General features: G+C 40.2%; 1 protein-coding gene across 8 annotated transcripts in view; it reads left to right on the plus strand.

Annotated features, from left to right (window-relative positions):
* Positions 1 to 6,361: 6,361 nt before the first annotated feature.
* Positions 6,362 to 22,845, plus strand: part of CRACD (capping protein inhibiting regulator of actin dynamics) — a 258,544-nt gene continuing 242,060 nt past the window's right edge. For 4 of the 8 annotated variants that reach the window (XM_027597475.1, XM_027597484.1, XM_027597483.1 and 1 more), the window contains exons 1-2: positions 6,362 to 6,542; positions 7,168 to 7,259. The gene's annotated coding sequence lies outside the window, so the exon portion shown is untranslated. Of the gene's footprint in view, positions 6,543 to 7,167; positions 7,270 to 22,845 lie in introns of all 8 variants that reach the window. The other 4 variants (XM_027597477.1, XM_027597476.1, XM_027597478.1 and 1 more) reach the window with 4 other exon arrangements.

A 22,845-nucleotide genomic window follows, 5' to 3' on the forward strand; every position in this document is an offset into this window, starting at 1 on the left:
CTTTCGTGTGAAAGCAGCATTGTCTAGCTTTGATATCATAGTTATATTGACTTCCTAGAATGAGTTATGAAATGTCTCTTTTCCCATGGTCTGGAGTCCTTTGCATTACATGGGAATTGTTGGCTCCTTGAAAGTTTGTTAGAGCTGACTCATGAATTCACCTGGGTAGGCATCTTTTTTTGAGGAAAATGTTTGACCACTTTTTCAGTTTCTTCAACAAATATTGATCTATTCAGATATTCTTCCCCTTCTTGAGTCAGTTTTGGTAATTCAGTTTTTCTGGAAAATCTGTTTCATCTAGATTTAAAAAAATCCATACCTTAGTAATTTCTCTTTTCTTGTGAAATGTGTGTGTGTATCTTCACTGATTGACCAGAGAGATTGGCCATTTTTTTCCCGTAAGAATCAACTTTTTGTTGATCAGATCTACTGCTTGATTTGTTTTCTGTTTCATTGACTTCTCTTTTCATTCCTTCCTCATTTCTGCTTTTTTTGTTTTTGTTTTCATTCTTGAGTTATATACTTAGTTCATTTTCTTTCTTTTTTTTTTTAAAGAATTTTTATTTATTTATTTGACAGAGAGAGACACAGCGAGAGAGGGAACACAAGCAGGGAGAGTGGGAGAGGGAGAAGCAGGCTCCCCGCTGAGCAGGGAGCCCGATGCGTGGCTCAGTCCCAGGACCCTGGGATCATGACCTGAGCCGAAGGCAGACGCTTAATGACTGAGCCACCCAGGCGCCCCTACTTAGTTCATTTTCAATCTTTCTTATTTTCTAATGTATTCATTAAAGGCTACAACATTTCCTCTGAGAACTTCAGGCTGCACCCCTACAGGGTTTTTAATCATTATTTGTCATTGCATTCTAAATAGATTCCAATTTCAGTTCTGAATTATTTCTTAACTGGGGTCACCACATAGTTTATCATCCAAATTGGGACACTTTTGCAATGAAATATATATATTATGTCAGGACAATAGGTAAAAGGACTGTTTTGAGTGAACTGGGAAATATGGTCACCCTATTTTTTTTTTAAAGATTTATTTATTTGAGAGAGAGAGAGAGAGAGAGAGCATGAGCGGGAGGGGCAGAGGAAAGGGGAAGAGAATCTCAGACTCCATGCTGAGTGTGGAGCCCAACTGGGGTTGGGGCAGGGCTTGATCTCGTAACGCTGAGATCATGACCTGAGCCCAAACCAAGAGTGGGATGCTTAACCAACTGCACCACCCAGGCGCCCCCTATGGTTACCCTATTTTTAACACAAGAGTTATTAAAAAGGAAGTTTTTAATTTTTCACATAGTAGTTACAAAGTTTAAATTCAATAGAATTTTGATCAATGAATGTGGTCTGCATGGATCTTGTTTTTCGAAATTTATTGAGGTTTGGGTTTTTTTGGCCTAAAACTTGATTAGTCTTTGTGACTGTTTCCAATAGTTTTGTACAGAATGCATATTTTCTGTTTGTTGGGTACACATCTCTTGATATCTTTTCTTTTTATTATTATCATTATTTTTTAAGATTTTATTTATTTATTTGACAGACAGAGACATAGCGAGAGAGGGAACACAAGCAGGAGGAGTGAGAGAGAGAGAGAGAGAGAAGCAGGCTTCCCGCCGAGCAGGGAGCCCAATGCGGGGCTCAATCCCAGGACCCTGGGATCATGACCTGAGTGGAAGGCAGACGCTTAAAGACTGAGCCACCCAGGCACCCCTATTTTTATTATTTTTTAAAAGATTTTATTTATTTATTTGAGATAGAGCAAGCGAATGAGAGAGAGAGAGCATGAGTGGGGTGGAGGAGCAGAGGGAGAAAGAGAAGCAGACTTCCCACCGAGCGGGGAGTCTGAAGTCAGACTTGATCCCAGGACCTGAGATCATGACCTGAGCCAAAGTCATACACCTAACCAACTGAGCCATCCATATTGTATGATTTAATGATTTTTATTATATTCATAGAGCTGTGCAACCCTTACCACAATCAAATTTAGGACATTTTCATCAACCCCCCAAAGAAACCTCATACCAAGAGTTACTCACCATTTCCCCCCAACTTTCCTTCTCTATTACTGTCTCTATAGATTAACCTGTCATACAGGTTAATTTGGTATAAATGGAATCATACAATATGTGGTCCTTTCTGTCTGCCTTCTTTTACTTAGCATAAGATTTTCAGGGTTCATCCATGCAGTATCATGTATCAGTATTTCTTTTAATGGCCAAATAATATTCCATTGTATGGCTAGTAGCACATTTTGTTCGATCCAGTCATCAGTTGATGGACATTTGGATTGTTTCTACTTTTTGACCATATACATTCATGTACATGTTTTGTATGGATATGTTTTCAATTCTCTTGAGGTGTATACTTTGGAGTGGAATTTCTGGGCCACATGATAACTCCATATTTAACATTTTAAGGAACTGCCAATTGTTTCCTAAAGTGGCTGCACCATTTTACGTCATCACCAGCAATGTATGAGGGTTCCAATTTTTCTACAATCTCGCCAACATGTTATTATATTTTTTATTATAGCTATCCTAATAGGTATTTCATTGTGATTTTGATTTGCATATCCCTGATAGTTAATGGTGTTGAGCATCTTTTCATTTTCTTATTGGTTATTTGTGTATCTTCATTGGAGAAATAGCTATTCAGATCCTTTGCTCATTTTAAAATTAGGATGTTTGCCATTTTTTTAAAGATTTTTTATTTATTTATTTGAGAGAGAGAGAGAGAGTGCCGGGGGAGGGGCAGAAGGAGAGGGAGAAGCAGACTCTCCGCCGAGCAGGGAGCCCCACACAGGGCTCGATCCCAGGACCCCAGGATCACGCCCCAAGCTGAAGGCAGACACTAAACCCACTGAGCCACCCGGACACCCCTGGATGTTTGCCTTTTTAATTATTGAGTCATATGAGTTCTTTATGTTCTGTGTACAAGTCCCTTTATCAGACATATGATTTTCAAATATATTTTTACTCTCTTGATGGTATCATTTGTAGCACAAAAAGTTTTAATTTTGATGTAGTTTAATTTTATTTTTTTGTTGTTGCTTGTGCTTTTGGGTGTCATCTAAGAAACTGTTGTCCGACTCAGGGATGTAAAAATTTACTCATGTTTTTTCCTAAGAGTTTTATAATTTAACTCTTACCTTTAAGTTTATGATCCATTTTTAATTAATTTTTGTAAATGCTGTGAGATAGTTGTCCCGCTTCATTCTTTTGCATCTGGATATCCAGGTGACCCATATGGCTTTTTTAAAATTAATATTTGCCTAGTATACGCACCTATTAGTTTATTTTTAGATACCCTCATAACTTTGTAATTCAGATGTTAGATATGTGAGATACAACAGTTATCCCCATTTTACAGATTTGATGAAGTGTCTAGTGGAACGACAGACCCATGCATAGAGACAGAAAGCCAGTACAATGGACAGGATAAGCGTTCTGATTTCCCACCCCAACCCAGGAGTTATTGCCTACCTTCTGAGCCATTTAAATAAGCCCACCTCACTCACAATAAATTCTGAACATTCACAACAGCTCATCCCCTGGAGTGGTCAGGAGGTGATTAGTAACCTTATGCCTGATTAACAGAAACTTTCAAAATGATGATACACATCAATTTTCTCACTTTGGAGGTCAAGGTTATTGGGCAGACTCAAGAGGGCTCTGAAAAAGTTTCAAGGGACAGTTAAGATCCTCCTACACCCCAATATTTCTACTACCTTAGTTTTCCCCTATATTTTGTCTTTATTTATTATCCATATGACTTTCATTTGCACAATTATTTTTTGTCCCACTCAGTTCATTAGTCTCTCCACCCAGTGAAAGATTTTGTTATTGTACTCCTTTACTGAGCACTAAGAAAATTCGATGTTAGCATACAGGGAAAGGATTGACAAGCCGACATGCTGGAGTACAGAATCAAGAGACTTTGGGAGTCCATGGTCTGTCTGAGGGTTTCTTAACCTTGGCACTACCGACATTTTGGACTAGATAATTATTGGTTGTGGGGGCTGTCCTGTGCATTGCAGGATGTTTGCAGCATCTCTGGCCTCTACCCACTAGATGCCAGTGGTGGCACCTGCTAATCAGTTGTGGCAACCAAAAATGTCTCCAGACACTGCCAAATGTCTCCTAGAGGGCAAAATCACCCACAATTGAGAACTACTGATTTAACTATATAATCTCTTTCTCACATCCTTTCCACACCCCCTGGTACAGCAGTTAAGTGGTTAAATATTTTTAAAAATTCGTAACGTTCTGCATCTTTTTTTTTAAAGATTTTTATTTTATTTGACAGAGAGAGCACAAGCAGAGGGAGAGAGAGAGGGAGAAGCAGCCTCCCTGCTGAGCAAGGAGCCCGATGTGGGGCTCGATCCCAGGACACTGGGATCATGACCCGGGCCGAAGGCAGCCGCTTAACCGACTGAGCCACCCAGGTGTCCCAGCATCTTTTGTATTATATTATGGTCTCTGAAAATCTATGTCTTAACTGAAAGGCAGCTATTTCAAAAGTGGAATAATGGGCTGATACCTGGTTTGCTGTGTCACACTATTATTACAGCCCCGTATGTAGTAAGAGCCAATGTATTTGAAAAGTGACGGAAAAAACAGCACCTGTCAAAAGTGGTGCCTGATAGCTTCTGATTTCTGAGGCCTCTGAGACACAAAGTCCAACTAGAAAGCTCTATCATGAGCATTAAGTTCTCTAGAACTCTTTCAATATTTGAAGCCTGTGTAATTTGGGGTATCTTGTCCTACAAATTTAAAAGATCTACACTTGATTAATGTAAATTTGAATTTTTATAGAGTATGTTTTCATGTAGTTGGCAAGACTAAATACGTCAAGAAAAATATCTCAGTTATATGTCCTACACAGATTTAATTTTTGGCTCTGAGAAGTCCTAGTGCTTACTGGATCAAATCAGAAAGAATTTTTTTTTTTTCAATTCCAGTATAGTTAACATACAGTGTTAGTTTCAGGTGTACAATATAGTGATTCTCAAATCAGAAGGCACTTGTTCAGCCCCTTGTAAAATTCTTCATTATGCTTATTTGGAATAAAGCAGACATCAATTAGAAAATGCAAGCACTAAACAACTGAATTTTACCTATATATATTGACAAAAACACACAACCATATTTTATGCTGGTAATTAAAATATTTATTAAAAAAAAAAAACCCAGTTGGATAAAGCAACATGCACTAGGTTCTCCTAGGATCAAAGTTTATTCTTGGGGCCCCTGGATGGCTCAGTCCTTGGGCGTCTACCTTCTGCTCAGGTCATCATCCCAGGGTTCTGGAATCAAGCCCCGCGTCAGGCTCTCTGTTCGGTGGGAAGAATATTGAGTACCTCTGAGGATTACCTGTTATCTTTAAAGATTTTATTTATTTATTTGAGAGAAAGAGAGAGAGCACCTAGCAGGGGGGAGGGGCAGAGGGAGAGGGAGAAGCAGCTTCCCCGTTGAACAGGAAGCCCGACCTATCATCTTCTGTCACAGAGGATTTTTTTACTTTGTTTCCAATTTCCTGACTAATAATGATACTGAATTACTTTTAGCATCTTTGCGTGCATAGTGAAGGAAAAGATCACTAGAAAATGATTTCCGAGTTCCACTGAAAACAGTCATAGCAAAAAGTATGGAGAAAGAGTCTCAGTGTTTCCAGTTAGGCCACAAAATGAAAAGTTAACATATTTTCCTTCAAATATCAAACTCAATCTTTAATTTCATTATGGCTGGGGACAATAATGCCCAACGTCAATGTCACTCTGTTCTGATGTATAGAGGCTCAGCAAAGCAATGTTGAGCCTTTCTATTTCTGTGGGGCATCCTTCAGCTTGTTTGACTTCCAGAAGTCCCAGTGCTCTCTCTCTCTCTCACTGCTGGGGCTCTGCGGGGGAAGCTCCCTCTGGAGTCCCGGTGGCTCCCATTAGTCTCTGGCCCGCCCAGGTACCAGGGAGCGGCTTTGCCTGTCGCGGGGTGATGACTGATGGTCCCGGGTTCTGCCCCCACGCGAGCCTCCCTGCGACCCACCCTCCCGCCCCCCGCCCAGCAACCTTAGACCCCAGGCGTTGGGTGGTCCCTCGAGCCATCCCCTGCAGTGCCGGGAAGGCTTTCATCAATCCCACGCCCTTCGCTCGGCCGGCTCGCGGTGCCTGGGCACCTCCAGGGAGGGGAGCTGTCCGATGCGCGCCCTTCCCGGCGGGCGCGAGAGCTCGGGCGCCCAGTGCCAGGCGGCTGTCGGCGCTCGGGGACGAAGCCGGGCGGGGCGGCGGCGCGGGTCCGAGCGCCCGAGGCGCCGGCGGAACACGTGACCGCGCCGCGCGGGCCTGGGCGCGCAGTGCCGCGCGCTGGCGGCGGCGGGGAGAGCAATGGAGGCCGCGGCCGCCTGAGGGGCGGGTGCGCTGCTGGTGCTGCTGCGGAGGCTGCCGGTGCTGCGGGGCAGCCGCCGGCTTGCTCGCGTCCGCGGCCCGCGCGGGACCGCCGGTCGCCGTCCAGTCGCTCTGCCAGCCACGGCACCAGGCGGAGACTCAGGTGAGCGCCCTGTCGGCCCGCGGCCGGAGCCAGACAATGGGGGGAGCGGGCGGGCTTCTCCCCTGCACTCGCGACCCCCCAGTCTGCGCCCCCGCGACGCCCCGGGATTCCCGACCTTGCCCTTGCCCTGGGGACGTGGGCTCGATGTGGCCGCCCCGGGGACTTTGGGGCGGTGTCCCCGCGGGCACGGCAGGAACCTTCCCCGAGGAACCGGCGCTGGGTGTGCGCCGCTTTGGATCTCACGCGAGGGAACCTGCGGACGGGCTGCGCCCCGGGAACTTGCCGAGAGCGTGGGACCTTCTAATTCCCTTTCTCCTTCCCGCGCAGCGGCATCCTGTCCCGGGGTCCCGGGGTCGGGTTCCTGCTGCGGCGAGGGTAGAGCGAAACCTCGCCGTCTGGGATCTCAGACGCCGACCGTGCTCAGCCCTCTCCCCACGCCGGAGCTGCATTGCTTTGTTTAACCTCTGCCAAGCCATTTCGCACAAACTCTTGTTGCCCCAATTCTGATGAGCCACCAGTTTGATGGCTGAGGCAAGACAAAGGTTCTCCCTGTTTACCAAGGGCTGGAGCCGGGAGACTGCACACTGCCAGTGGTGTAGAATGTGTTTTCCTTATCTTCTCCCAGGCGTTCTTGCGATGGTTTTCCTGGTCCTGTAACCGTCATTTCTTGCAGAGGTCTGTAGTGGTGAGATTGGACCTCCCAACCCTACGGATACAGTAGGTGGGGGTATGGCTTTTATTCATGGTTATCAGTAAACAGAAGGGCAGACCTTTACATTTTATGTTTGTTCTCAGAAAAGAGGCATCGTGATATTTTCTGAATTCTGGATTTTTAAGAAAGAATGTATATATAAAGACATGTTGACTCAGTAGGTGGAGGGGGGCGGGGGGGGAACCTAGTAACTACGACCATGTGTTGTGAAATTTTAATATGGCTTTACGAATAATGGCCCGGAAACTGATCTCGTGTAGGTGAGGGAGTGTGAGAATGTTGGGGGTGGTGGTGATGGAGAGGGAGTGGTTAGAATACAAAGGATAAGGCAATTTTAGTAAACGGTTCTTAGTATATATCTTGTAGCAAATTTCAATTCATTAAGTTGTCAGTAAATCGATGTTCACCTGTAAAAATCACCTATCTTAGTTGTTGAATTATATATAAAATGGCTAACAATTATTTGGTATTGTATGTGACTCGGGAATCTGAATACAATCAATTTTGAGTTATTTTAAAAATGTCAACAAGGGAAATACACCTTCACTACTGCCTTCTTTATTCTGTGAGAAAACTGAATCCTAGTTCAATATGTTCAACAGAAAGTTGCCTGTAAGAAAAGAAATTTTAAAGGCAGGTTTTTAAAAGAAAAATGCATCTTATGTAGGTGATATGGCTGCACTATAGATTGCTTCAACTCAGAAATGTGAAGGGAAAAAAAATCATGCTACTAGATTGCCCCTTTCCAGTATTAAAATGTATTTTCTTCAAAACCTTATTTTTACAGTCACCTCTGACACTGAGAAACTTTCACTCTAAAGATTTAGCACTGGGGCGCCAGGGTGGCTCAGTCGTTAAGTGTCTGCCTTTGGCTCAGGTCATGATCCCAGGGTCCTGGGATCAAGCCCCGCATCTGGCTCCCTGCTCTGCGGGAAGCATGCTTCTCCCTCTCCCTCTGCCCCTGCTTGTGTTCCCTTTCTTGCTGTGTTTCTCTCTCTGTCAAACAAATGGATAAAATCTTAAAAAAAAAAAAAAATTTAGTACTTAGCACTAAATTTGGAGTCAAGAAAATAGTAATACTGACTTGACATACTTAGGCATTTGGTGCAGGAAACAAAAGCTACCGTGTAGTTTTTTCTAAACTATAACACACTATAATAAATGTAAGCTATTATTGCTGGATAAAGAAGTATTTTACAAAAATTAATTGAAATTAATATGAAATTCTCCAGGGCAAGGGACAGTTTATAGTCTTTTTTTGTAGTCCACATTTCTAACGTGGCTTATAGTAGGTGTTCAATATAGTTACGGAAAGAATGAATTAATGAAAAATAAAACAAAAATGGATAAAACATGCATGCAGATTGAATTGATTTGCTTCTTTTAGTTTAATGAACAATTACTGAAGGCCTCTGTGTCAAAATTGTGCACAATGTTTCCACATATAGTTTATAAAAGCCTGGTGACCTTCCTTTTTTGATCTTTTTTGATGTATGTTTCTATGAAGAGTGGGGCCCCTTGGGTGGTATTAATGATCATCTCAGATAACTGCGTAGCACGCTGAAGCATTTCACTTGTTATATGTACATGTACTTTCTCACAATGGCCTATGGGAAGGCAGGCCAGATATTATCACTCCTGTTTTGTAGGTGAGGAAATCCAGACATGGTGAGATTAAATGACTTGCCAACTCCCTGCCACTGAAGCAGCAATACCAGGGACAGAAGCTGGATCTCATGCCTAGTGTTTTCACCTATGAACCACACTACCTTTTTCAAGATACAGTGTACTCCAGAAAATCAGTCTCAAATTAGGCTTCATGAAAATGTCAAACTTTTGAATAACTTTTATATAAGGAAAACTTATATTTTACAACCTAGTAATTACTGAAATGGTTAAATGTGCAAGTTCTAGAGTCAGGTGACTAAATTTGAACCCTGGATTAACAAGTTGCTAGCACTGCATCTTTGGTAAGTGACTAAATATCTCTAAGTCTTAGTTTCCTCATCTGTAAAATGGTGGAAGTCATAGTACCTATCTTATAGGGTCTGGGGAAGGATCAAATGAAATCATGTATGTGCATAGCACAAACAAAGCATTCAGTGTCAACTAATTATTTTTATTCCCATTATTATAATGTAAAGCAGTGGCTTTTATTTATTTATTTAAAAAAAGATTTTATTTATTTTAGAGAGAGAGAGTGCATGTGAGGGGTCAGGGGAGGAGCAGAGAGGGAATGAGAAGGAGGGGGAAAGAATCTCAAGCAGACTTCTTGCCAAGCGGGGAGCCCCAGACAGGGCTCCATCTCATGACCCCGAGATCATGCCCCAGCTGAAACCAAGAATCTGATGTTCAACTGACTAAGCCACCCAGGTACCCTTAAAGAGTGGCTTTTAATTTTTTTTTTTTTTTTTGGCACAGTAAGAGGTGAATTTTATGTTGCCATCCAGTATACAAACACATTACAAATATGTTTAAAAGAAATTCATGAATCAAGCTTAAACTTCCTATGTACAATTCATTCTTATATTTTTATTCTATCTTATTTAAAAATGCTGGTTAAGAACCACTGAATGAGGGGCGCCTGGGTGGCTCAGTCGTTAAGCATCTGCCTTCGGCTCAGGTCATGATCCCGGGGTCATGGGATCAAGCCCCACATCGGGTTCTCTGCTCAACAGGAAGCCTGCTTCTCCCTCTTCTACTCCCCCTGCTTGTGTTCCCTCTCTTGCTGTGTCTCTCTCTGTCAAATAAATAAAATCTTAAAAAAAAAAAAAGAACCACTGAATGATTTCAGATTCCATTAATGGGTAGGACCTGAAGTTTGAAAATCGTTCATGTAAAGGATGATTGGGCTAAATGAAAGAAAAATCTTTTATTGAATCTTTACATTTTTCCTTTTAATCATCTACATTTGGAATGAATATTAAACTGAAAATAGATTCTTAAAAATTTCGTAGTAATTACAGTCATTTATTGGGTATCATGATCTAGGTACTGTGCTAAGCAGTCTATTTATATATGTTATCTAATTTAGGGCTCACAACAGCCTGTAATTTGGCCCTGTGTTTCCATTTGATAATTGAGATTAAGACTCAGAGAGGTTTTATTAACTTGCCCATGGTCATAAAGTTAGTAGAGATGAAGCAAGAACTCATACGGAGTCCTGTTTGACCGCAGAGTTCTCTGCTGTCTTACCCTGTTCCGATATTCTGTCACAGTGATTGCTGTAGATCTATCATTCTTTTTATGTAAATTTGAATGGCAGTATTAAGAATTTACCCCTTGTGGTACATCTTTTGTAGTTTCCTTTGAAAGGACCCATTTGAGGAAAATTTTCAGCTTAGTAAAGTAAGAAAATATATTGGGTAGACTAGTAACTCATTTTGACTTTGGCTATTCTTTGATGTAAATATTTGGGAATAGCTTCTCAGGTTTTTACGATAGAGTCAATTAATTGGTCAGTTTTATTGAGTACCCAAAGGTTTAATATGTCTTCAAAAGAGACATGAAATAGCTGTGTAACTATAAAAAGACTTCATTACGAATGAATGTCAGCATTTGTTAAGGCACAAAATGAAGACTTAAGAGCCACGAAGAGTATTTTATAGTATATTGATTTGTCTCAAACTCACTGGGCAGTAAAAGTATTTATTTTGTAAAGTACTTATAAGGAAGCACAACTAACCGCCCTATTAAAATTTTTTTATTTCAGTTCTTTGCAAGTGTTTCTTAATTTTTAGCAGTATTTCAATTTTAATTTTTTGGTTCTTGGGACTTTCCTCTTTTAAAACTATTGTCGGGAAGAATTAAAGCATGTTGTAAGGGAATATATTTTAAAAATGGTACTTAGAATTTACAAATAGGTGATTTTAAATGATAGTGGAAAAGCAGATTTCACTGTTTCTTTCACACTTGCATCTTATAGATTCAGACCCTTGTAGTGTCTGGTTTGCCTATTGCTGTGGATATGTAGGAGTATAATAATGAGATGATTACCAGCTGCTTAAATATCTTCTATACCTTAAAGTATAGAAATATGCTCCTGCTTTTTTGCATTATAGTGTCTCTGTGCATGGAGCTTTTAACTTCTAACTCTATGTTTAAACAGTTTATTTGTTGACTTAAGGTGAGTCTTTTCAAATTTGATAATTTTAAAATCAGAGTTTGTGTAGAGCATGATGATATATTAGACAAAGAAGTTTCATGGTTTCATGGTTTATTTGGTTTGAAAATCCGTATGTTTCTGTTCATTAGTCTTCATTTTCTGTTAAGATTAGATAAAAGTGAATATATTGCTTTATTTATTTTTGGATATCGATTTCATCCTTAGGTTAGCCCTCAAAAAATTGTTTTGCTACTAGTGAAATGCGTACAGATTTAGTAAGCTTACATCTTATGCTTAATTTATTAACATTCCTTTTGTCTAACACTTGACCCTTAGTGAATTGGTATAGTTTCTGAGAGCATCAAGAAACATTCCAGCCATGGAATTGTTGTAATTTGATACTAAACTTGGTTACCGTTACATTTTGTACTATTTTTTTAATTGAAGTATAATTGACATACAATGTTTTAGTTTTAGATGTATAACAAAATGATAGTACTCTTACTGTCAATGTGAAAATTCTTAGAGATAAGAGTGCAGTCAATTTAGATGTTTATGCTAGTGGCTTTGAGGCAGATCCATATGCATATATTAGACTTACATATATGTGTGATTTCTACAGCTATATGAGAAATGCAAGATTATAAACTCTTAATCCATACATTTAAAAAATTCTTTTTTATTTATTTATTTATTCATGAGAGACAGAGGAGGAGAGAGAGAGAGGGAGAGAGAGAGAGGGAGAAGCAGAGGGAGAAGCAGGCTCCCAAGGAGCAGGGAGCCCGATGCGGGACTTGATCCCAGGACCCTGGGACCATGACCTGAGCCGAAGGCAGACGCTCAACCATCTGAGCCACCCAGGCGCCCACATTTAAAAAATTCTTAAGTAGCTTTGTGGAAATTAAAAAACAGTAAAAACCTTTAAAAGATGTTGAATATCTTATAGTTACATGTTATGAGAAACATTTAAGAAGCCAAACAGCCCAACCATGTGTAATAGCCTTTATATTGTAATAAGTTTGCATGTGAAAAGGTGATTCCATTTGAAATGTGAAAACGAAAAGCAGAAATATATTCAATCAGATTTTAAAATCTTCACCAGCCCTTTCAGGAATTTGTAGAATTTTTCAAAAGCGTACTTTAAGGCTTAAGAGGAAATTTCAATAAACTTGCTTCTAAAACTTGTACTGTAGTAAATATTAAGTGTTTGAGGAAAAGATACAAAAACTGCATCCCTGAAACACTCTGGGAGATATTTAAATCAGAAGTAGGTACTCAGCTAATTAGAGACAGGTTGTTAGGATGTAAAACAGGTAGCAGCTGCTAAGAGGAATTATTCCCAGTAACAAGAAAGGAATGACAATTTACTAAAAAGGTGTCGGGCTCTTACCAGGGAAGGCAAGAACAATCCACCCAAATGCCCACTGGCCTCCCTGGTGAGGGACTGGCTGGCACTAAGGGGGAAAAAGGGGAACAGGCAGTGGGGGGGATGCAATAGAGAAATTCAGTCATTATTTAAATCTGAGATAAGCTGGATTCAATATGTAATTTGTGAAAATTCTTGTTAACCCATGGTTTATAACTGTTAACCAGTGGTTTCCTCACACAGACATAGAAAGGAAAGGCCATGGTCCTATGATCACTGTTTTGGAAAAGGAAACATCAGTACACTGAACGCCCTTGACAAAGCCATTTGTGGTCTTAGATGGGCGCGACAGCTGATGTTCTTAGGGAAGCTTGTGACTGATCCAGCAGAGAAGACGCTGCTGGTGAATTCCAGACTGCTTCAATGATGCATGCAGGATTTTCTTCATTTTGAAAAGTTCTTAATAAATATAGAGTGACTTTTTCTCTACCAGAGCATTGTTGTGACAGACGCAGTGGACTTTCTTGGCACTCTTAGTGATGCAGCTGCCCAGGCATGTTTGTGATGGGTTAACTGTTTTCTAGAGTTAATGAGGTCAGGGTCACAGGTTCAATTCTTAGGAAGGCCAGTTAGCTTTGCTTTGTTCTCTGATCTCATATTGTACTCTTAACCCAGACTAACCATCTGGCGAAGGCAGATCATTGATCACAAAGGGACTAATAAACAAAACAGTGTGAGAGGAGCAGCATGACTCTCTCTAGAACAGTGGATGTTGAGTAATTAGAGAAGCAATCCCAAAAGCATGTGCAAATTGGTTTCATAGCATTATCTTAATATGTGGAAGATAACATGTTGTCAGTTATTTTTCTTTGTCATTTCTGTTGAAGTCTCATTTTAACAGTTGTTTTTTCCTAGTTAGGATTTTCTAAGAGTCTCATTCATTAAGCAGTTGTACACTTTTCCTGAATGTTCTTAATCTCCCTTTGGTTTGTAGGATAACGGCTGTGGTAGCGAGAAGAGGGTGAGTCTGCAAGTAGTAGATCAAACCACCTACTCTGTTGTTTACAGATCCAACTTCACTGAATTTAACAGGGGAACACTTACAGTTTTTCTGAGTCTCCTATGATGTACGCATCTCTTCTTCGCTTTATTGAAATTACCTCCAGTAACAAGAAAAATACCAAAGATCATGTAGATTTGTGCTGTCTCATATGGTCCATGTGGCTGCTGAGTATTTGAAATGTGGCTTGTCCAAAGGGAGATGTGGTGTAGATTTCAAATACTTGGTATGAAAAAAGAATGTACAGTACCTTATTAATAATTTCAAAATAGACTATATGTTGAAATAATATTTTAGCTATGTTAGGTTGAATAAAACATTACTAAAATTAATTTTACCTGTTTCTTTTTACTTTTTTAAATGTGCCTACTAGAAAATTTAAAACTGCATATGCAGCTCACATTTGTGGCTTGCATTCTACTGGGCAGCACTGTTCTAAACCAGCCCCTCATTTTACAGATGAGAAGGCTAAGGTTCAGAGGTTAAGTAACTGAGCTGAGTTCTTTCCATTGCCTGTAATCTCTTCTTGCTAATAGGTTAGGTGCTCTGGAAGATGGAACTCTCTAAACCATTAGAGGACCATTTAGTGCATGGCAATTATCATTAAGTTGCAAGATCTGTGCTTGAGTCACTGTACATTAGGTGTTATGCCAATTTGTGTGTGCGTGCACGCTCATATATAGGAGGGAAAGTTTGTTTATAATGTTGATGTTTAGACTAAGTTTTAGCTTCCTATGTAGGTCAGAGGTCTTACAGCTTTATTTACTTCTGAGAAAAACGCATTAAGATATTAGACATTAACAGCTGTAACTTGGATAAATAAGATAGTGCTCATTAAAGAGGTACTTTAATATGTATTATTACAAAAATTTCAGATGGTTTTGAATGAACCTTGATGGACAAAGCAGCAAGATTTTCAGGCTGTACCCCTTTTGGAAGGAAAAGAGCTAAAGTGAAGAGACATTGCTTACTTAGCCTATATTCTGAAGAAAGAGCTATGAGGTGTTAGTTATTCTTTCTTAACCCTGAATGCTCCTGATGTGCCAGTTGAGGAAGAACTAGCCAGAGTTGGCTGGTACAAAGCCATGGCCCCAGAATGTGGGTTTTCTGTCAGTTTTGTGAACATTATGGTCTTTAATTGGCAATGATAAAAAGGGAGAAAACCTTAGGACCGAATTTGTTGTCCTTATTATTTCTGATTGAGATTTTTGCTTTCTCAAATAGCACAGGCAGCTCAAATTAACATCTAAAAGATGTTCACTTTATGCACCTTTAGATCTAGTCTTTCTTTCTGGCCCACACAGTTCTAAGACACCATCAGTTTGTTATCAGTGACTTAATGACAGCTAGTGAACAGTGACTTTGTCAGGCAACCTCTGACACTTCAATTAATCTCATCATCCATACTAGATAAAAATGTGCAGGAATTTATCTTTTTTTTTTTTTAAGATTTTATTTAGGGCGCCTGGGTGGCTCAGTTGGTTGAGCGACTGCCTTCGGCTCAGGTCATGATCCTGGAGTCCCGGGATCGAGTCCCACATCGGGCTCCCTGCTTAGCGGGGAGTCTGCTTCTCCCTCTGACCCTCTTCCCTCTCGTGCTTTCTATCTGTCATTCTCTCTCTCAAATAAATAAAATCTTTAAAAAAAAAGATTTTATTTATTTGAGAGAGAGAGACAGCATGAGCAGGGGGGAGAGGCAAAGGGAGAACGGGAGAGGCAGAGGGAGAAGCAGGCTCCCCGTGAGCAGGCAGCCTGACATGGGCCTTGATCCCAGGACCCTGGGATCATGACCTGAGCCAAAGCAGATGCTTAACTGAGCCACCCAGGCGCCCCAGGAATTTGTCTTTTTAAGTAGGGGTGGTGTGGAGGTTGAAAGAAGATACGTGATTACTTCCAGAAGATTGGCTTATAAAAAGATTTCCCGATGACCATTTTTCTATGCTTTTTGTCTGTTACAAAAACCTGGTTGATCCTGGATATAGAGAAACAAAACAAGATAGCAATTTCTTAATGGTTACCTTTGAGTAGGCCAGAATATGTAACAGTGCCCTGTGGTATGAAGCTTAAGGAAAAGGATGTTAACCTTTTTTTTTTTTAAGATTTTATTTATTTATTTGAGAGACAATGAGAAAGAGAGAGAGCATGAGAGGGGGAGGGCCAAAGGGAGAAGCAGACTCCCTCTTGAACAGGGAGCCCAGTGCGGGACTCGATCTTGGGACTCCAGGATCATGACCTGAGTGGAAGGCAGTCGCTTAACCACCTGAGCCATCCAGGTGCCCAAGGTTGTTAACCTTAAAAATAAAACTGCCAGTTATTTTATCAGCAAAAGATTTGCTTTTTTGGGAATAGCAGAGAATGCAATTTGGGACATGGAAGCTATGGCAGAACTATAGACTGGAGAACAAAGCAGTGGACTGCTTTTTTATAGAGGAAAGGGGGGAGTTGGGAGGGGCTTCTCATTGGCTGAACTGTGACTGCCTCTCATTGTCTGGGCTGCTGGGATTGTAAAAGTGGTATCCACCTGCAGTGTGCCACTTGCCCTTGGGCCTGAAATTGAGCTGGGGTGCTGGGTGTGAGAGCTCCCCTGCTGGTCTCGAGACTTCATTCTAAATGACGTATCCTTTTATTAATTTTCACAAGTACCATGACCATCCACATCCCATCCGGCCTGAGTCATCGGAAACCCACTTTATCTTATAGCACCAGACATGTATTGAGTACACGCCATGTGCTGGGTACCATGGGTAAAGCATGAGAAGAACAAAGGTTGGGGGAGTGCAGAGTACTTGAATGCAAAAATACTAATAACTTTGTCTCAGTCTAATTTAAGAATGTAGCATTTTTACATTGTTGCAGAATGAATGCATTTAATTTATGGTCTACATTTCACTATCTGATTTCATGTACTGTCATGTTTAATGTTACCTCTTGTTTTTAACAATAAGTTTTTTCCTTTGTCATTGGGGCAGCCAGTTGGGATGCTGGGAGGCTGTTGTTGCATCGGGAGTCATTGAGCATGGAAGGGGTAGAACACCTCCCCTGAATTCCCTCCCTTTCCCCCTGATCCAGCTGTTTGTATCAGGCAGTGTGGAGTGGCTAGTGAATAGGAAAAGGAAGGACTCACAGTCTAGTGAAGAAGAAACACAAGGCAGAATTTAAAGTGTGCTAGGATGCATCAAAATGCTATGGCAACTCAGAAGGAATGATTATTCTGGTGAAGAAGGATTGAATAAAGAAAGATAAGGAGGTCGCTTACAGAGGAAGTGATATTTGAGCTGGGTCTTGAAGGATGGGGAGAATTTTGACAGATGGAGAGGGGGTGGAAAGTAAGCACGAAAGCCATGGTATATTGAGGTGGCAGGAACATCTGGCGTGGAAGGGAGTGGTAGAGGCCGGACTAGAAAAGTGGGTCAGGCAAAATTTGGAGAGATTTGAAAAAGGTAAGGAGTGTTGACATTTTTTAAGGCAATGGAGAGCTATCCTAAGCAGCCAGTGGCATGATCGCATTGACTTTGGAAGGATGACTGGGATTTAAGAGGCCTGATTCTAAGGGCAGGTTTCCCTCTAATTTGCCTGGTGACCTTGCGCAAGTCACTTTACTCCTCTGGGCCTCAGATAATCTCATGTATAAAATCAAAGGGTATGGGGCAAGAATTATCCAGTTAGTCAGTAAACAGATACAGTAGTTACCAAGGGCTTGGTCTGTGCCAAGGGCTATCGTTTGGTGCTTGGATACAAGAGCAGACACACAGGGCCCTTTGTGATGGAGGCGATATTCCAGTGGGAGAGGGACAGTAAATAGTAAACATGTAAGTATATAATATAATGTCCTAAGTACTTTAAAGTAAAGCTGAGTGAGTGGAGTGAAACGTGGCACTGTTTCTGGATAGAGTAGCCCAGAGCACTTTGAAGTAGAAGAGCTGTGGGAATATTTGGAATCTCTTCCAGCTTTCAGATCATAGGTATAATTAAGTGAAAAGCTGTGGTAGTTCAGTCTCTTCAACATTGATTAAAATCAGTTTCCAGATAGATGTTGTTCTTACAGTTTCGATTAATTCCACCAATATGGTTATTGATGGGCAGGATCTTTTTAGCACTCCATCTTTTAAATAGCTTGACTAAGTACAGCATAATCTCATTTTAGAAAACAGTTTCTTTGGTGTCCTGAAAAAAGGCCACTTGTGTTGGTAATTTGGATGCCCCCTCTCTCCCTCCGCACATGATCTATCTCAAACCTTGCGACTTATGGAAAGGGAAGATGCTAACATTTAACCAGCTGGATTTGAGGAGGTTGTTCAATATACTGAATAGCTCTTCTGAGTTATTTTAATATAAATTAAAATTAACTGGGAGCTCTGGGACAGCCCTATTTTAATTAGAGCTGGAACGCATCTTAGGAGACCATTTCTGCCAGTTATAATCGTAAGAGTGGCATTATGATTTTTTTTTTAAGAATCATTAATAAGTTAGGTCTATCTTGACATCTTCCAAGTTTGATGTATAGATCAATGATCCTTGTCAAATCAAGTGAAAGGCTGAAGAATGCAAACATTTTTCTTTGGCCCATAACCTTTTCCTTGGAGATGTGAAATAGTTGAGCACTTATCAGCAGAAGAGTATGCATAAAACTGCCTTGTTCTTTATATGAGATATTAGGTTGGGAAATCTGGACTTACTCTTTATTGAGGACTGTTAAGGGTTTTAAATTGATTTCCCACAAATGATGTCTGCAGTGTTGGGAAGCTAGGGTGGTAGGCTGTACTTTTCGAGATGGTGTAAGATGTGATCCCTGACCTCTGCTGGCCTGGAATCCAGGCTATGTGGCTTTGTTTCTTCCTCAGTACTTCACAGCCAGTAGAACTGGCCCTGGCTGAATTATTTAACTCATCTTATCCTTTAAGATAGTTACAAGCAGTTGTTATAGAACTGAGTGATTTATAATTTGGGGCTTGCACATGTATTTTTGTTCTTTCTTCATTTTCCCTTTTACTGAGGATAGAAGTACCTTTTGGGTCTTTGGTTCTGCCTGCTGGTTGTTTATAATCCCTGCTCTAGATTTCCTCATTCTGCCGGTCCCTGTTGTAATATGATTTATCTTTTTAAAATTAAAGTCTTATTAAAATTCCCTCGTGCATCTATCTTCCTCAGAATGTTTAGCTGTTTGGTATAGAGGCGAGAAGGAAGGAAAGACCTAAGGAAGAAAGGAAAGAAGGAAGGAAAGAAGGGGAGGAAGGAGAGAGAAAGGGGAATTCTGTTTGGACATAGTACTAACAGGTCATGTTAATATGTGATTATTATGTTTGAATTTCCAATATTTTTGTTTTTTCTCCTCAAATGTTTAAAAATATATTTATTGTGGCAAAATATATATAACATAAAATTTACCATTTTAAACTTTTTAAAAAAAAGATTTATTTATTTAGAGAAAGAGAAGGAAAGAGTGCGTGCACTGTGTGTGAGCAGGGGGAAGTACAGAGGGAGAGGGAGAGAAGCAGACTCCCCGCCGAGTGCAGATCCTAACATGGGGTGACCGACCTTACAACCCCAAGATCATGACCTGAGCTGAAATCAAGAGTCAGATGCTTAACCGACTGAGCCACCCAGGGGCCCCACCATTTTAACCAGTTTAAGTATATAGTTCATTGGTATTAAGTACACTTAGAATGTCATACAACCGTCTCCACTGTTCAATTCCAGAACTTTTTCATTATCCCAAACAGAAACTTTGTGGCCTGTTAAACAGTAACCCCTCATTCCCCCATCCCCTGGTAACCCCTATTCTACTTTGTCTCTATGATTTTGCCTATCCTAGGTACTTCATATTCATGGAATCACAGAATATTTGTCCTTTTGTGGCTGATTCACTTCACTTAGTATAATATTTTAAAGATTTACCCATGTTGTAGCATGTATCAGACCTTTATTACTTTTTATGGCTGAATAAAATTACATCATATATATATATATATATATATATATATATAAAACACATCTTAAAAAATTCATCTGTTGATAGACATTTGGGTTGTGAATAATACTGCTATGGACATTGTTGTGTATCTTTTTGAGTTGTTGCTTTCTATTCTTCTGGATATATACCTAGGAGTAAAATTGCTGGTATCATAGGGTAATTTTATGTTTAACTTTTTGAGGACCTGCCATACTGTTTTCTATAATGACCAGACCATTTTAAAATCCCACCAGCAATTGCACAAGGGTTCTGATTTCTCCACATCCTCACTTGTTATTACTTGTTATAATAGTAATACAGGTTTCTCCTGCTGTCCGAAAGTAGAGTATTCCTATGAGACCCTTTGTAAGCTGAAATGGCATAAAATGAAGAGGCAATTACAATTAATTTACATGAAAAATATTTTGAGCATTCCCAGACCCCAAAAATAACCTCCTAGGTTTTACTGTTACCTATGATACCTCTTGCTGACGGATGCACGCAAAAAATCACAATAAACATGGATGCTCGCAGGCTCAGCTCAAATCTATGGAGGTTTGATGCCGAGAGGCTGAGTGTAGTGCCCGGGGAAGGAGCTTGGCAGCACCACTGTCGCTGCTCGGGCTGTGCACTGCCTCTATAATGGCTCGCTGCACAACAAATGCTGAACGCTATCTTTACTTTTTGCCTTTTTTTGGTAAAATAAAAAATCCTTCTCAGATTTCTTTCAGTTAGTGAAAACAGGCATTGATGTGAGTCTTTGGTAAAAGTAAAGTGGCATATCATAAACTTCTGAAAAGCAGGGGAGGGGCGCCTGGGTGGCTCAGTCGGTTAAGCGTCTGCCTTCGGCTCAGGTCATGATCCCAGCGTCCTGGGATCGAGCCCTGCGTCTGGCTCCCTGCTCGGCGGGAAGCCTGCTTCTCCCTCTCCCACACCCCCTGCTTGTGTTCCCTCTCACTATCTCTCTCTGTCAAATAAATAAATAAAATCTTAAAAAAAAAAAAAGCAGGGGAGTAACTATTACATTGAATGTATATACCACATTTTGTTTATACATTCATCTGTCAGTCAATGCTTGGGTTGCTTCCATATTTTAGCTATTGTAAATAAGGCTGCTGTGTACATGGGTGTACAAATATCTCTTCAAGACCCTGTTTTTAGTTCTTTTGGGTGTAGACCTTGAAGTGGAATTGCTGGATCAGACGGTAATTCCATTCTTTATTTTTCGAGGAACCACCATATTGTTTTCTACAGTGGCTATACTGTTTTACATTCTACCAGCAGTGCACAGGGTTCCAATTTCTCCACATCCTTGCCAACACTTGTTGTCTTTTTGGGCGGGGGGTTGTTTGTTTTTTGTTTGTTTTTTGATAATAGCCATCCTGATGGGTGTGAGGTGATATCTAATTGTGGTTTTGATTTGCATTTCTCTAATGATTAGTGATGTTGAGCATCTTTTCATGTGCTCATGGACCATTCCTATATCTTCTTTGGAGAAATGTCTATCCAAGTCCTTTGTCTGCTTTTTATTTAGGTTGTTTGCTTTTGTATTGTTGAGTTTTAGAATTTCTCTGTATATTCTAGGTATTAGTCCCTCATCCAATATATGATTTGCAAATATTTTCTTCCATTCTCTGGTTGCTTTTTTATTCTATGAATACTGTCTTTTGATGTATAAAATTTAAAGATTTTTGTGAAATCCAATTTATTTTCTCTTTTGTTACCTGTGCCTTTGGTGTTGAAATTGTTGCCAAATTCAATGCTGTGAAGCTTTTGTCCTGTGTTTTCTTTTAAGAGTTTTATTGTTTTAGGTCTTACATCCTGAAACATTTGGTCCTTGATCCATTTTGAGTTAATTTTTGTATATGGTGTTAGGTAAGGATCCAGTTTCTTTCTTTTGCATGTGGATATTAAGTTTTCCTAGCACCATTTGTTGAAAAGACTGTTTTCCCTCCGTTGAATGGTCTTAGCACCCTTGCCAAAATCATTTGACCATATGTGCAGGGGTTTATTTCTGGGCTTTTGTTTTATTGTATTGGTTTCTAGGTCTGTCTTTATGCCAATACTATACTGTTTTGATTACTGTAGCTTTGTAGTAAGTTTAGAAATTAGGAAATGTGAGTCCTCCAGTTTTGTTCTTCTTTCTCAAGATTGTTTTGATTATTCTGGCCCCCAGAAATTCCATGTGAATTTTAGGATGAGTTTTTCAATTTCTGCCTAAAAACACCATTGGGATTTTAATGGGGAGTGCATTGAATCTGTAAATTACTTTCGGTAGTATTGACATTTTAACAATGTCAAGTCTTCCAACCCTTGAACATGTGATGTGTTTCCATCTATTTATGTTGTCCTTAATTTCTTTAAGTAATATTTTGTAGTTTTATTTTTATTTGTTTATTTATTTTAAGTAATCTCTTTGCTCAACGTGGGGCTCGAACTCATGATCATGAGATCAAGAGTCATATGCTCTACTGACTGAGCCAGCCAGACACCCCTGTTCTATAGTTTTAATTGTACAAGTCTTTCACCTCTTTGGTTAAGTTATTTCCTAAGTATTTTATTTTTTTTGAGAGAGATATTGAGAGAGAGAGCAAGCACAGGCAGGGGCAGGGGGAAAGGGAGAAGCAGACTCCCCACTGAGCAGGGAGCCTGATGCGGGGCTCCATCCCAGGACCCTGGGATCATGACCTGAGCCAAAGGCAGATGCTTAACCGACTGAGCCACCCAGGCGCCCCCTAAGTATTTTATTCTTCTTGATATGATTGTAAGTGGATTTGTTTTTGTAATTTCCTTTTTGCATGGTTAATTGTTTGTGTGTAGAAATACAACTGATTTTTGTGTGTTGACTTTGTATTCTGCTACTTTGCTGAATTCATGTATTCTAACACCTTTGTGTGTGTGTGTGTGTGTGTGTGTGTGTGTGTGTGTGTGTAGTCTTTGGGGTTTTCTACATATAAGATCATATCATCTGTAAACAGAGATAATTGTACTTCTTCCTTTCCAATTTGGTTACTTTTTATTTCCTTTTCTTGCCTAATTGCTCTGGCTAGAATTCCCAGTACTTTGTTGAATAAACGTAACGAAAGCAAACATCTCGCCTGTTCTTGGTT

The sequence above is a fragment of the Zalophus californianus genome, chromosome 2, assembly GCF_009762305.2.
Source record: "Zalophus californianus isolate mZalCal1 chromosome 2, mZalCal1.pri.v2, whole genome shotgun sequence".
Classification (NCBI taxonomy): domain Eukaryota; kingdom Metazoa; phylum Chordata; class Mammalia; order Carnivora; family Otariidae; genus Zalophus; species Zalophus californianus.